Source organism: Ambystoma mexicanum, chromosome 13 (genome assembly GCF_040938575.1).
Source record: "Ambystoma mexicanum isolate Mex_15411 chromosome 13, UKY_AmexF1_1, whole genome shotgun sequence".
NCBI classification, from domain to species: Eukaryota; Metazoa; Chordata; class Amphibia; order Caudata; family Ambystomatidae; genus Ambystoma; species Ambystoma mexicanum.
This window is the reverse complement of record NC_090938.1, coordinates 382,394,243-382,409,021: the sequence shown is the minus strand read 5'-3', so window position 1 is coordinate 382,409,021 and position 14,779 is coordinate 382,394,243. Positions and strand designations below refer to the sequence as shown.

General features: G+C 48.0%; 1 long non-coding RNA gene across 3 annotated transcripts in view; it reads right to left on the bottom strand.

The window, feature by feature from the left end:
* Positions 1–14,779, bottom strand: part of LOC138521233 (uncharacterized) — a 522,572-nt gene that overhangs the window by 146,391 nt on the left and 361,402 nt on the right. The gene's annotated exons all lie outside the window — the stretch shown is intronic.

Sequence of the window (14,779 nt, the reverse complement as noted above, 5' to 3'; positions counted from 1 at the left end):
CGGCATTCCTGGTTGCATTGGTGCCATCGATTGCACCCATGTGGAATTGGTGGTCCCACATGCCATTGAGGTAGCGTACCGCAACCGTAAACTATTCCACTCAATCAATGTGCAAATGGTATGTGACTCCAACAGGATCATCCCACATTGTTGTGCCCGATTCCCTGGATCAACCCATGATTCAATGGTCCTGCGTAACTCCACAATAACACGCTACATGGAGCGACATGCAGGGCCAAGATCCTGGCTACTCGGTGAGTCTCATGTCATGGCCATGGAAATGGGAAGTGGGTAGGTGATTGACGTATCAATGCATACTTTACCTGGCTGAAAGGGGGGGGAGAGATGCATACTTTACCTGGCTGAAAGGGGGGGAGAGATGCATACTTTACCTGGCTGAAAGGGGGGGGAGAGATGCATACTTTACCTGGCTGAAAGGGGGGGGGGTGCATACTTTATCTGGCTGAAGGGGGGAGGGGTAGAGATGCATACTTTACCTGGCTGAAAGGAGGGGGGGAGAGATGTATCCTTTACCTGGCTGAAAGGGGGGGGAGTGATGCATACCTTACCTGGCTGCGAGCACCAGAGGCAATGGAGCCAGCTCATACCCTAAAGCAGCCCAAACGTCAACTGACACCTTAACACATAATGCTCGATGTAAGCAGCCCTACCATGTGAATGAAGGTGTGTCACAACCATGACACAACCTTCTGCAAGTGCACTGTACCGAATCGGACCACATCGACCTCAACAAAATGCACCTACATGCAATGACTTCAGCCAATACACGGCACCAAACACCATCAACTGAAAGGCCAGTCCCCCATAACTGCACACAAAGGAGGCACATGACAGACAAAAACATCAATACGCCACTACACAGACCCCGAGGCCCCAATAAATTGCCTAGCAACATTAGTAGTGCTCAGTGGGGTCATCATGAGGCTGACAGCAATGTTGCCATGATGAGAGCATTGATATCACTGGACACCTGCCAGGTCAACAAAACAAACGCCATGGACTAACACAGTGGATGGGCACTCACAAGGCACTGGACCCCCCTAAATACACTGGTTGATGGCATGCAAAACAGTCCATGAGAGGAATACACATATACCGGTCACATAGTGTGACTCCATTTGTGCATGTAAATGTGGTACAAAGTAAGAGATTAATGCATGCCATGGTGGCACGTCATGATTTGAGATTTGATGTCATGACTGACACATACATTGTTTCCCACATACAGGTGATGCAGGCTATCCCCTGAAGAGGTGGCTCCTTACCCCAGTCCGGAACCCACAGACCCAGCACGAGGAGGACTTCAATCGTGCACATACATGAACCCGTGTGGTGATTGAGCAGACATTTGGCCTATTGAAGGCACGGTTTCGCTGCCTCAGCAGGTCTGGTGGGGCCCTCCTGTACCGCCATGAGAAGGTGGCAAAGATCGTCATGCCATGTGTCATGCTACAAAATATGTGCATCAGACGGAATGTGCCCCTGCCCCCTGACGCTGAACTGCAACCACCTGATGATGAGGATGAGGAGGGTGGGGATGGGGCAGCACCTCAGGGAGGCAGCGATGCACAGGAGGGACGTGACATGCGTCAGACTCTGATCAACCAATGTTTCTAACACACACGGATGGGGAGTGTCACATGGAGATGGCAATTGGGGCACTGTGTGTGTCTGGGATATGCACACTGTGGACTGTTCACCAATAAAGCACACATACGCAATAAGCAATGTCCACACATGTGATTTGTGCTCAAGCAAAAATTGTATTGTAAATGTGAATTCAATTAACACACCCACTCCCCCCTCCCCCTCAACTCCCCAACACACCCACTCCCCCCTCCCCTCTCAACCCCTGTAACGCTCACCTGATTCCCACGGAGGCGCAGGTCTGGCTTCGAGTGCTGATGCTTCTTCAATGGTGAAGCGCAGGACTCTGAAGATGGACAGGAAGGGCCCCTCTACTCTGGCTTCTCCGGCTCGCAGGAATATTCCCCTGTGCGTGAAAAGGGAGTATTACCTACTGACTGAGTTATGCTCAAGCCTCCCACTCTCTTCCAACCCTCCACGATACCCTTCCACGATTCCCTGTGAAGTCTCACCTTAGGGTCAGGAAGGATGAGCTCTCAATCCTGCTTCTGATGCAGGGGCGCGTTGAAACCCAGTTACTTCACTGGATTGAGGATTATGGGAGTTCAGGTAAGCTTGACTATTCAGGTAAGGCTCTGTAAAAGTTCTGTTGCAAGTTCAAATGTCCAAGCTTAATAATAATGTTCATTGTCTTTTTCCCCTTAGGGGCCGGGGTTCGGAATGCTGGAGATATGGCGCCGACCCGAAGTGAAACGTGCAGTTCCAGTAAATGACAGGTAAGTTCTGGATGAGCGCTCGGGTAATGTCTTTGCATTCGCTCATTCAATGTCTTTGTCTTTTTCCCCATAGGGGCTGGGGTCCGGATGCCTGGAAGCGGCAAGACCCGAAATGAAATGGGAATGACCCAACAGGTAAGACTTAGAAGGAAACTGAGCTTTTCCTATTCCCTTCCTTCTCTCACCTTGTTCTTGTCTTTCTCTCTAGGTTCTGGGAAGTGGCTGTGGATCCGGATGATCGCTGCTAAAGATGGTGGCGTCCAGGAAAGGTGAGTGAAATGCAGCGCTGCAGCGATCGTAGCGAAATGCTTTTAAAATGATGTCTTCCTTTTCAGGATCGTCGGTGTGATGTCTCTGTGGTGCTGATTTAGCAGGTAAGGTCTTTTGTCTCCCTTTGCAGGTGACCCAGGATACTGACAGGCGTGGCTGAGGTCCAGATGCAGGAGCTGACACGGTGAGCGTCCAGCTGCGAGGAGCAGAACAACGCGAAGCGTGAGTTGCTGATCGGGTGTGGTTTAAATAGCTTTGGTAGAAGTTCCAAGTGTGTATCCTTCCTCCAATCAGGTATGTATCCTTCCCCGACCACACCCGGGTGGAAAGTAATCCCACAGGTAAAGTAGTTCCATTCAGGCCTCAAGAGGGCCTGGATGTGGCAGCATGGTCTGCATCAGGTAAGTGCACATTAAAACACTTGAACACATGTCTAGCTTTATGAGCCTAGCGCCTAAGGCGCCAGGACAGGGGTCCAACATGAGCCTGGCGCCTAATGCGCCAGGACTGCGTCCAAAGGGCCCCAGCTTGAGCCCGCTGGCACTCCCCTGGGGGAAATGATGCCTGCCTCTGGGGTTGCTGGGTAGGACCTGGCTCCTTGGAGGTAGGCATCATGACAGCACCCCTCCTCAAGGCCCCTCCCAAGGTTCTTCCCTCCGGGGGTTTTGGCTTGTTCGGAAATCTCCGGGGAAACCTTTGTACTAATCGAGGTGCGTGGACATGGTTACTAGGCTCCCACGATCTCTCCTGAGGTCCATATCCCTTCCAGTCAACAAGATAGAAGAGTTTCGACTTTACCACCTTGGAGTCTAAAATGTCTTTAACTTCGAATTCTAATTCCCCTTCAATTTGAACTGGATCTGGAGGCTTGGACAATCGGCTTCCAGGTTGTACGGGCTTCAAAAGTGATGCATGAAAAACTGGATGTATACGTATGTTGGACGGTAGATCCAGTTTAAAGGCCACTGGGTTGATTATAGCCTTGATGGGATAAGGTCCTATGAATCTGGGATTGAAGGTTTGTGGGCCCTTGAGGGATAAGTGTTTAGTTGCTAGCCATACCTGGTCTCCTACTTGGTAAGGAGGAGTTTTACTTCGGTGCAAATCTGCGTTTTCTTTATACTTTTTCTTGGCTTGCTGTAAATGAGTTGCAGCTTCTTTGAAGGCTCGGGTTACTGTGGAATGCAGATGATTTACTGCGGGCATTTCCAGGGTCAGAGGTGGATCTAGGTCAGAGGTACGAGGATGGTGACCATACAAAGTATAAAAGGGGGTTTGTCCGGTTCCAGAATGCACTGAATTGTTGTATGCATATTCTGCGATCCAAAGGATGTCTTTCCAATTTAACTCGGATTGGTGTAACATGCACCGAAAATATTGCTCGAGAGTCTGATTGGTTCTCTCGGTTTGTCCGTCGGTCTGGGGGTGGTGGCTGGTGGATAACCGCACATCTATTTGTGCTAGTTGGCAACACTTCTTCCAAAAATGGGAGATACATTGACTTCCACAATCCGAGACTAATATGGAAGGGAAACCATGTATGCGAACTACATTCTCCAGGAATTCCTTGGCCAAGGTGGAAGCAGAAGGCAAACCCTTTAAAGGGATAAAGTGGGCCATTTTGGTGAATAGGTCCACAATTACAAGGATTGTGTTGTAACCAGCACAAGGAGGCAGGTCGGTTATAAAGTCCATTGACAGGGTGTGCCATGGTGCCGGTGGAATATCCAAGGGTTGAAGTAGGCCGGCTGACCTTTTCTTTTGAGCCTTGTTTTGGGCGCAAATTCCGCAAGACAGAACAAAAGACTTTATGTCTTTTCTCCAAGAAGGCCACCAGAAGTGACGTTTGACTTTTTCCTCCGTTTTAGCGATACCAGGATGTCCTTCCATTAAAGATTCATGATGATGGGAAATAACAAGTTCTTGCAATTCTTTACTTGGCAGAAACAACCGCTCCTGGAAGTAGGGTAAGTCATCCTTAATGGTGTAATGAGGACCCTTCTGACTCCATTCCAGTAAGGATGAAGAGTCTAGAAGTTGTTTTACTTGCGTTTGGATGTCCTCAATAGTGTTCAATGAAGTTAAGCCTAAGATTCTTTGCTCAGGTATGATGGGCAAAGGTTCTAAGCTCGAATTAGGTTCTTCCATGCCAATCCGGGATAAGGCGTCCGCTTTTCCATTCTTGCAGCCAGGGCGATAGGTAATTACAAAATCAAATTCCGCAAAGAATAGAGCCCATCGGAGTTGTCATGAAGATTGAGCTTTGGCCGTCTTTAAATACTGTAAGTTTCTGTGGTCCGTAATTACGGTAATGGTGTGTCTTGCCCCGAGAAGATAGTGACGCCAAGCCTTGAAAGCAGATTTGATGGCCAGTAACTCTTTATCGGTAATTGCATAGTTGATTTCAGGAGGAGAACATTTTCTGGACCAAAAGGCCACTGGGTGTAGTTGGTTAGTTTTTGGGTCTCTTTGCAACAGGACAGCTCCCATGGCCGAACTGAATGCATCGGTTTCCACTATGTACGGGAGATCTGGGTGCGGGTGTTTCAGTACAGGTGCAGAGGTGAATTTGGTTTTCAGGTCCTGGAAGGCTTGTTCGGCTTCAAGAGTCCATTCGAAGCGTTTGTTTTTCTTTAGGAGAGCGGTGATGGGTTGGACTGTTCGGGAAAATTCCGGGATGAATCTTCGATAGAAATTGGCAAAGCCGAGCATGCTCTGAACTCCCTTCACCGAGCTAGGGGATGGCCATTTGAGGATGGCACCTTGAGGCGTCAGGATGAATCCGAGAAACTCAACTTCTGTGGTATGAAAAACGCATTTTTCGAGTTTTGCAAATAGTCTGTGCTGGCGCAATTTCTCAAGAACTGCCCTAACATGTTTTCTGTGATCAGATTCTGAAGAAGAGTACACCAGGATGTCGTCAATGTAAACAATGACAAAGACATCGATAAGTTCCCGAAGAACATCATTCATAAAGTACTGGAAGGCGGCAGGTGCATTGCACAACCCGAAGGGCATCACCTGATACTCGAAGAGCCCAAATTTGGTGCAGAATGCAGTCTTCCATTTGTCGCCTTCTTTTATGCGCACCAGGTGATAAGCTCCTCGGAAATCTAACTTGGTGTACACACAAGCATCTTTCACCTGGTTGATAAGCTCAGGGATCAAGGGCAGAGGATAACGATTCTTAATCGTTATTTGATTTAGGGCACGATAGTCTATACACGTTCTAAGGTCGCCTTCTTTTTTCGGCACGAAGAACAGAGCTGAAGAGACAGGAGACTTGGACGGGCGAATAAAACCATTGGCTAGGTACTGATCTAAATACTGACGCAAATGCAGGTTCTCAGGTTCCGTAAGAGCATAAATCCTACTACAAGGTAGTTGAGCATTGGGTACCAGATTGATTTGGCAATCATAAGACCGATGGGGAGGTAACGTGTTAGCCTGTTCTTTCTGAAAAACGTCTTCGAATTCTTGGTATTCTGATGGTAGCTGTACAGGGGTGGAAGTTGCTGAGGCTTGGAATTCTTGGTATTCTAACGGTAGCTGTACAGGGGTGGAAGTTGCTGAGGCTAGACCCATAGCTGGATTTCTTGAATAACAAGTTGGTTCACAATCAGGAAAACTTATCTTCTTTGCTCGCCAGTCAATTCTGGGATTATGTGTTTCTAACCAAGGAATTCCAAGAATTACTTGAAATTGTGGGGCCTTGATCACTTCAAACACGATTGCTTCCCGATGTCCATGCTGACCCACCAGAGTCACTTCAACAGTGGAATGCGTTACTGGCCCTAAGGCTATTTCAGTTCCATCTACTGTAGTAATGACATCTTGGGTTACTTTCGGGCGGAGAGGAAGCTTGATCCTGGAAGCCAGTTCACGGTCTGCTTTTATAGCATGCAACTGCTGAGGCTGTTTTGGGTTCACGAGCACCATTGGCATGACAAAATGCGAGGTCAAAGAGTTAGTTTTCAAGCTCGGCAAGCGGACCCCTACGCTGGTCGGGCTAGGTCGTTTCCCGAATCAGGTGTCAATAATTCGTTATCAGTAGCTCCAACCACCTTCTTAAGTGGTTTAACTGGACAATTTCGAAGAAAGTGACCGGAAGTCCCACAATACAGACAAAGTTGCATTTGCCGCCTTCTCTCTCGTTCTTTCTGCGTTAATGGTCCTTTAACGCCACCGATTTGCATAGGTTCAGACACGTCGGTACTCTTGGAGTTAGAGTGGGTTTTGATCGGTACTCGAAGCCAAAGGTCTGGCTTCGAGTGCTGATGCTTCTTCAATGGTGAAGCGCAGGACTCTGAAGATGGACAGGAAGGGCCCCTCTACTCTGGCTTCTCCGGCTCGCAGGAATATTCCCCTGTGCGTGAAAAGGGAGTATTACCTACTGACTGAGTTATGCTCAAGCCTCCAACTCTCTTCCAACCCTCCACGATACCCTTCCATGATTCCCCGTGAAGTCTCACCTTAGGGTCAGGAAGGATGAGCTCTCCATCCTGCTTCTGATGCAGGGGCGCTTTGAAACCCAGTTACTTCACTGGATTGAGGATTATGGGAGTTCAGGTAAGCTTGACTATTCAGGTAAGGCTCTGTAAAAGTTCTGTTGCAAGTTCAAATGTCCAAGCTTAATAATAATGTTCATTGTCTTTTTCCCCTTAGGGGCCGGGGTTCGGAATGCCGGAGATATGGCGCCGACCCGAAGTGAAACGTGCAGTTCCAGTAAATGACAGGTAAGTTCTGGATGAGCGCTCGGGTAATGTCTTTGCATTCGCTCATTCAATGTCTTTGTCTTTTTTCCCCATAGGGGCCGGGGTCCGGATGCCTGGAAGCGGCAAGACCCGAAATGAAATGGGAATGACCCAACAGGTAAGACTTAGAAGGAAACTGAGCTTTTCCTATTCCCTTCCTTCTCTCACCTTGTTCTTGTCTTTCTCTCTAGGTTCTGGGAAGTGGCTGTGGATCCGGATGATCCCTGCTAAAGATGGTGGCATCCAGGAAAGGTGAGTGAAATGCAGCGCTGCAGCGATCGTAGCGAAATGCTTTTAAAATGATGTCTTCCTTTTCAGGATCGTCGGTGTGATGTCTCTGTGGTGCTGATTTAGCAGGTAAGGTCTTTTGTCTCCCTTTGCAGGTGACCCAGGATACTGACAGGCGTGGCTGAGGTCCAGATGCAGGAGCTGACACGGTGAGCGTCCAGCTGCGAGGATCAGAACAACGCGAAACGTGAGTTGCTGATCGGGTGTGGTTTAAATAGCTTTGAAAGAAGTTCCAAGTGTGTATCCTTCTCCGATCAGGTATGTATCCTACCCCGACCACATCCGGGTGGAAAGTAATCCCACAGGTAAAGTAGTTCCATTCAGGCCTCAAGAGGGCCTGGATGTGGCAGCATGGTCTGCATCAGGTAAGTGCACATTAAAACACTTGAACACATGTCTAGCTTTATGAGCCTGGCGCCTAAGGCGCCAGGACAGGGGTCCAACATGAGCCTGGCGCCTAAGGCGCCAGGACTGCGTCCAAAGGGCCCCAGCTTGGGCCCGCTGGCACTCCCCTGGGGGAAATGATGCCTGCCTCTGGGGTTGCTGGGTAGGATCTGGCTCCTTGGAGGTAGGCATCATGACAACCCCCCAACACACCCACTCCCCCCTCTCCCCTCAACTCCCCGCAAAAGTGCGTGGATGCCTGTGGTGAAGTGCCTAATGTGGGATTGTTCCACTGGGTGGCCTCTATTGGCAGCCCCCTCTGCCGGCCCCCGGGGCACCCCAGCCTGTACTCCGCAGGTTCCTGGACGACCTGCGGACGGGGCTGCTTGGGGCAGAACTGGCAGCGGAGGAGGTACTCGGCTGCTCACTAGGACGCATGTCCCTCATTGTCTGTACAAGCTCCGAGAGCACGTGCCGCACCGTGGCAAGTTCGGCACAGATATCCTTGGTGGAGGATTGTATGGCTGCCTTCACAGTCTCGGCACATTTTAGCATTTCCGCACTTGCACCTCCACATTCGGCCACATGCTGATTCAGGAGTGAGGACAGTTGGTGTTGGCGTGTTAAGATTTGGTCCAGCAGCTCTTGGTTTTTTTGTGCATTGGATAATGCCAGTGGCGTGTTCATTGGGCTGCTCCCCTCCTCCACACCTTCCACTGGGCATGGAGTGGCTGGCCAGGAGTCATCAGGGGATTGCCCCTGTGTGCCATCATCATGCAGGCTACATGGGGACAGGAAGTGGGAATGAGGGTGGGCAGTGGGGGGACATTCTACGACATCATCATCATTCCCCACATCACTAACCGAGCAAGCTGTAATGGCAGCAGTCTCCCCAATCGTGCTGCTTCCTGCAGACACAGTCCCTTCAGTGGCCACCAGTTGTTGGATGTCTGTTGCTGGTGGTACCATGCTGCTTGCCTTGGTGCTTATCGGTGCACTGGCCTGTGTTGTGGCCGTCGATTTTGGCTGTTGTGGGGGTTTGTTTGGTCCAGCAGAGGTGGAGGTTTGGTGTGGTGTCACTTTGGGCCTGGCCTTCTTGGCAGGTGTGGTGCCAGTGTCTTCCTCGCCAAGGTCCGAATGGGAGCCTGTGGTGGAGCAAAGGAGGGAAAGTGTTATTGATGGGTCTGCGGACATTGAGCAGGCATTGTGAATACTGCCATCATTTTGATAACTAGATGGTGCACATTGGAGGCAGTGACATACAGGTTGTCTCCCTTTTGGGTGGGAGAAGCATGCAGGAATGTGGGTGCCTACAGTGAGAGTGTGCATACTGCATGTGTACAGGGTGTAGGTCAATAATGCCTGTATGCAGTCTTCTGCTGATGTGTTGTGTTAACCCTATTAGGCAACATTGTGCTTCCCATGAAACTGGACTTCAGAGAGTTTTGCATGGCTTGATTTGAGGCACCTACCTGCGTCACCTGATGTGGGGGCTCCTCTCTCCATTTCTCCGACCCCGTCGTTGCTCTCAATGCCAATGGTTGTGGCACATATCTCCTCCCACGGCTGCAATTTTATCGGTGAGTCTACTCCTCCACCAGTTGCCATGCCCAGGTTTCTGTTGGCAGACAGTATACTCCTTACACAGAGCCGAGGTCGTCCCACCTTTTCCGGCACTGTCTTGTGGTGCGGGGTGTTGTTCCAACTGCACTGACCCGCTGTGCGACTAGGTCCCATATGGCCTTCCGTGCTATTGCCGGTCTGGCCATTTCTGTTGAGAATACAACGTCCGCGTTTTCCTGTAGGGTTTCCGCCAACATGGTGAGCTCTTCCCTAGTGAAGCGCTCCTGCCGCAGCCGATCGCAACTTTTTTTAACAACTTTTGGCATTCTGACGATGGGTGGATGTGGGTGAAGGTTTGTGGCGGGTCTCGGGGTCAGATGTGCAATGGTTGTGGAGGATGGCAATGGATTGTGTTTTTAAAGATGGCAGCCGTGCTCTTTCCCGTTCCGGTGCGATGGCGCAACTTCCAGATCCGCTTTTTTACGGTCACCGCTAATAGCGGTCACCGCTATTTGCGGTGATTGCTAATATCGGTGTGTAGGGTGGCGGTAGTGCACCTTGCAGGGCATACGATGCCGGTAGGTGCCATTTTTGGGATGTTACCGGCATGGAGCAGATTACATTACCGGCATGGCGCAATGCTCGTGCCCGAGAGGTCATAATGTACCGCTTTTAACGGTTTCTGGCCAGCACGGACACGTTAGTTGCGCCATGCCGGTAATGTCCATTAATTACCGCCTGGGTCGTAATGAGGCCCATTGTGATCTGTTTTTCCCCCCAAAAGACAAATCATCCTGGCTGAGGCCCAGGAATTTCTGTCAAGCCAGTTTGACATCAAGGCTAATTTCGCACCTACCAATGACTAAGGCTGCAAGGGCAGGGGCCCTGCTCTTCTGGACCTGACAGTGTGATAATTACAGGTTCTCCCAGACTGCCAGGCAGAACTGCTCCCAAGGACAAAGGATGGGGATGAAGCCCTGTGTTTTTCCTCAGAGATGTGAGTTCCTCTACATTCAAACTGGAGGACTTCAAAGGGGAGTCATGGAAACCCTTGTGTAAGCTGACCAGGGGGAGACAATATGGATTGTGGGAGTGACAGCGCCGCCCACATCTTTGGCAAATTCACCTCATTGACAATGCAGGACATTTATACTTTAAGACATTTTTCCCCGCAATCTGAATAAGCAGTCATTTGATATTATGACAGTTTTAATGTGATTTTTGGACAAGCTCAAGAAGACCAGGTGCATATCTCTGGCACGTGGTGGACTGAAATGGCAGAAAAAATGCATTTCTAGGGGAAGCATAAATGGCACAGATATTAAACTCGGGGAAACAATGCCGAATACTATTATGCATATGTGTAGCCATTTGCAGAATTTTAGATTATATTTTTCTCCTGAAAATGGCGAAATTGTGCCCAAGGATGAGGCAACATCGCACAAAATTGGCATTCGAACCGGCATATTCCTTGTGAAATATGGGATCTGTCTATCTAATTTTTATTATGGTGACTATTGTAAATATGAAGTTTTGCTCCATATCCCACTTTTGTGAAAAATAGGCCAGTGAGACAAAGGGAGTCATAAAAGTACACACACATATGGTGAGGTCACTTCCCTGGAACCAATCAGCCTTCGGAGAGGAGGGGACACCCATAGCCTGGGGTAAGTCATGGGGTAAGTCCAGAGTACTTCCGCCCAGAATTGTAAAATTCTATGATGTCACTCTGCCTATAAAAGGGGTAGACAGGGAGACACAGGGATATTCAACATTCAAAATTCCCCTGCAAGATTCCAAGACTCCAGAACCAGGTCCAGAGGCAGCTGATCCCATCCAGGCAGAACCACCTATCCAGAACCACATTCATACCCAATAATCCAGGGGGAAAGGAGGAAATGCAGCTGATCCCTTTAGGAGAATCCAGTGACCAGACTCTTTGCCCAGCTGACCCATCCCTCTGTCCATAGTGACCAGACTTTGCCCTGCTGTTCCCAACCAGGAGATCCCAGCTGACCCAGTAACCAGATCTCTTGACCCCGCTGCCCTTGACCAGATCCTTGGCCCCGTTGTCTAGAGACCCTGCTGGTTGTCCAAATTACCCAAACATTAGCTTGCCTTGTAAGTATCCTATCACCCAGTACCCAAAAACTGCATATCCCACTATTTTACCTTGCATCCTATTCAAACCCTATTCAAATCCCATAAAAACTTGAGTCATTTCCCAAATTGCCAGTATCCTCTGTTTGCTCTTTCCTTAGAAGAATCTGTGTAAGTCCATATCTGTTAGCATATTTGTTCTTTATTTCCTTCAGTTACCCGTGTAAGTCCCTAGTATCATTTGGAATAATTTCCCTATAAAGAGATTCACAGTGAGTTGGTTGTAATTCGAACTCAACCTCATCATGACAAGTGCCTTTCTTTAACAATTATAGTCTTTAAAATATAGTCTCAGTAGAACTAATTATTGTGCTAACAAAACCAATGTTGCTGTGTATTTTGCTTTCTTTAAAATCCGACTTGCATTTCCCATATCAAATGAACCCATAACATCATCCCATAAGAGTCATCCCTGCCCCTCAGCAGCCTATCAGTTCTGTGTCTTTGTTTCCCATCCCAAAACCAATTTCCGATTTTGAGTGTTAAGCCCATTTCCTTAGCTCTTTGCCAGTTTAAAACCTGTGTGAAATAAGAAATTGCAATTCTGCCGCGTGTGATTTTGTTGCATTGTTTTCCTCCCAAAATCGATCTTCTCACCTGTGTTCACGTTGCTTTAGTGTCCTGCTCAGTAACCTTTAAGCTTCCTTGTCTTTTTAGTGCAGCCACACGGATTTCTGTCCTATCTATCCTGCTGCACGTGTAAACTGATCTACAAGTAACAAGTGCAATCCGAGTATGCTATTTTGCTCATTTTGAAGGTTTTCATTTTTCATTTTGGCCTCCCATTCTGGGGTGGTGGGTCGAATTTAAAAAACGATTTTTGCCTCTTCTTGCTGACTCCTTGCCACTGCTTTCCATCCACACAGAATTTAATTAGCAGATGTTTGGGGGAGTGTTGCAGGGGGGGTGCATAACATATGTGTCATCTATGCTTGTGAAGAAAAGTGATTTTATTTCCATTTCTATTTAAGGTTCATGTAAATGATGTAAATGATGTCAGAAAGTTGAATTAATTTCATTATAAAATGTTTGCATTATATTGTCACCATACTGGTGATTGCTGCCCTAAACTTTGTTTTGCTCTGATTTTCCTTTGAATTTTAAAAATAAATAAATATTTCTTTGATACACACCGGCCTGATTCATGGTCCATTGCGACACAGGTTGTTTGTGTCAGACGGTTTGGTGCCTCTTCAAGAAAGAATCCAGGGTTCAAATAAAAATAAAAAGGCGTGTTTTATTGTGCGCCACCTTCAGAGTCTCTGGCTGGAGTGTGCCGTACCATACAATCTGTTACAAGTGGCACCATAGTTACGACGGAAATAATGACATATTCAGACTGGACCTTCCTGCTGGAAATTGAAAGGTCTGAGATGCATTCGGGCTGGGGAGTGAGCGATCCCTGAGCTCATTTACAAAGACTCCAAAGACTTCTATTTGTTACAGTTGGATCTGTTCATGGGGAATTGGAACTGGTGAGTTTGTGGGCTCAGTGTGGGTGGGTGTTTGGGGATGGTGATGTTTGCTGTGGTAAAGATATTTCTGTCTGCAAATTTAAAAGGTGTTTGGTTTGTTAAAAAACCCTTTGCACATGTTGGCATGCTGCCCAGGGTTGGATGTGAGTTAAGGGTGGAACTTGGCAGAGTTGGTGCCCAAATCCTTTTTGTGCAAGAAACACATTTGACTGAGCACAACCAAAAGTATGTTGCCTCAAAATGAGGCCCACTCTTTTTGCGTCCTACTCCTCATACACCAGAGGTGTGTTAATATTTGTTTACCTACCCCTTGATGTTCCATTGTCCAATGTGGTGTCAGATCCATTGGGGAAATATATTGGGGTGGCAGGAAGCTTAGCGGGGGATAAATTGCTTCTTCTAAATATGTATGACCCTAATATAGACGCACCATCGCTCTTTCAGGCCTTGACCCTATTCTTGAATGCTCGCCTGCATGCTACTGTTGTACAGATGGGTGATTTTAGCCAGGTTATATAGACCCACACCTAGACTGCTCCCATGGAGCTGCATATGCCACGCCCCTAAATAGCGATTCAACAATCAAATTCCAGATATTTTTGACTTGGTTATGCGTGGCGTTTTCTGCAATAGAATCTTGAGAATACACCCATTATTCGGGTGTGCACGACTCTGCTGCTCACACCGATTATGTCATGATTTTTATATATGGCGCTTTGTTGGGTCACAATTATTACAGAATCCTGACTCGCATGCTGTCTGATCATTGCCCAATTACATGTAAGTTGACTATTCCAAAGCAAAACAAAAAGGTGATGGCTGGAAGGTTTTGAATTAATCATAACCACAGGCACAGCTCTGGGCAACCATCCAGACCATCATTTTTCAGCCTGCCAAGCCATTACAGAAGGGGCCAAACCATATGCAAATCAGGCTTGGTCCTACGGTCCAACCCCAAAGGGGCAGTCCAGCCCGAACTAGTAGGTCACATCCTTTCTGCACAAGACCACAAGCATCCCCAGACATGTTTCAGCCTTGTTGGGCGTCATCAGTGAGGAGTAGAATGGCTACAGAGCTGGCGCTTTAAGGTGCACGCGATGTTAGATCCAAGTTTTAATAATGGCATTGCAGATGCATTAAAGGAATTCTTTTTACGATTAATGCAGGTATTGTTGCTATAGCTGCAACATTAATGGAAACTTTGGGAGACTTTCAAAAATCTTATATGGGGTATCTGTATTGCAGAGGTCGAAGTGGGCGGGAGCGGTCGGGAGCGGTGCTCCCATACTTTTTACTTTTAAGTTTCACAGTTCCTATACTTTTATTTTAAAAAGAAACTGTTCTGGAATGGTTTAGGTTTAAAATAAAAGTGTAGGAAGAAGTTGAATCTTGCACTTCAGTGCGCATTCCCATAAATAGCAGGTGTGTTTGTTTGGGTGTTTGGATTGTGTGTGGGAGGGGGTTCAGGGATGGGGTTTGTGGGGAGCGGGGCAGACCAGCA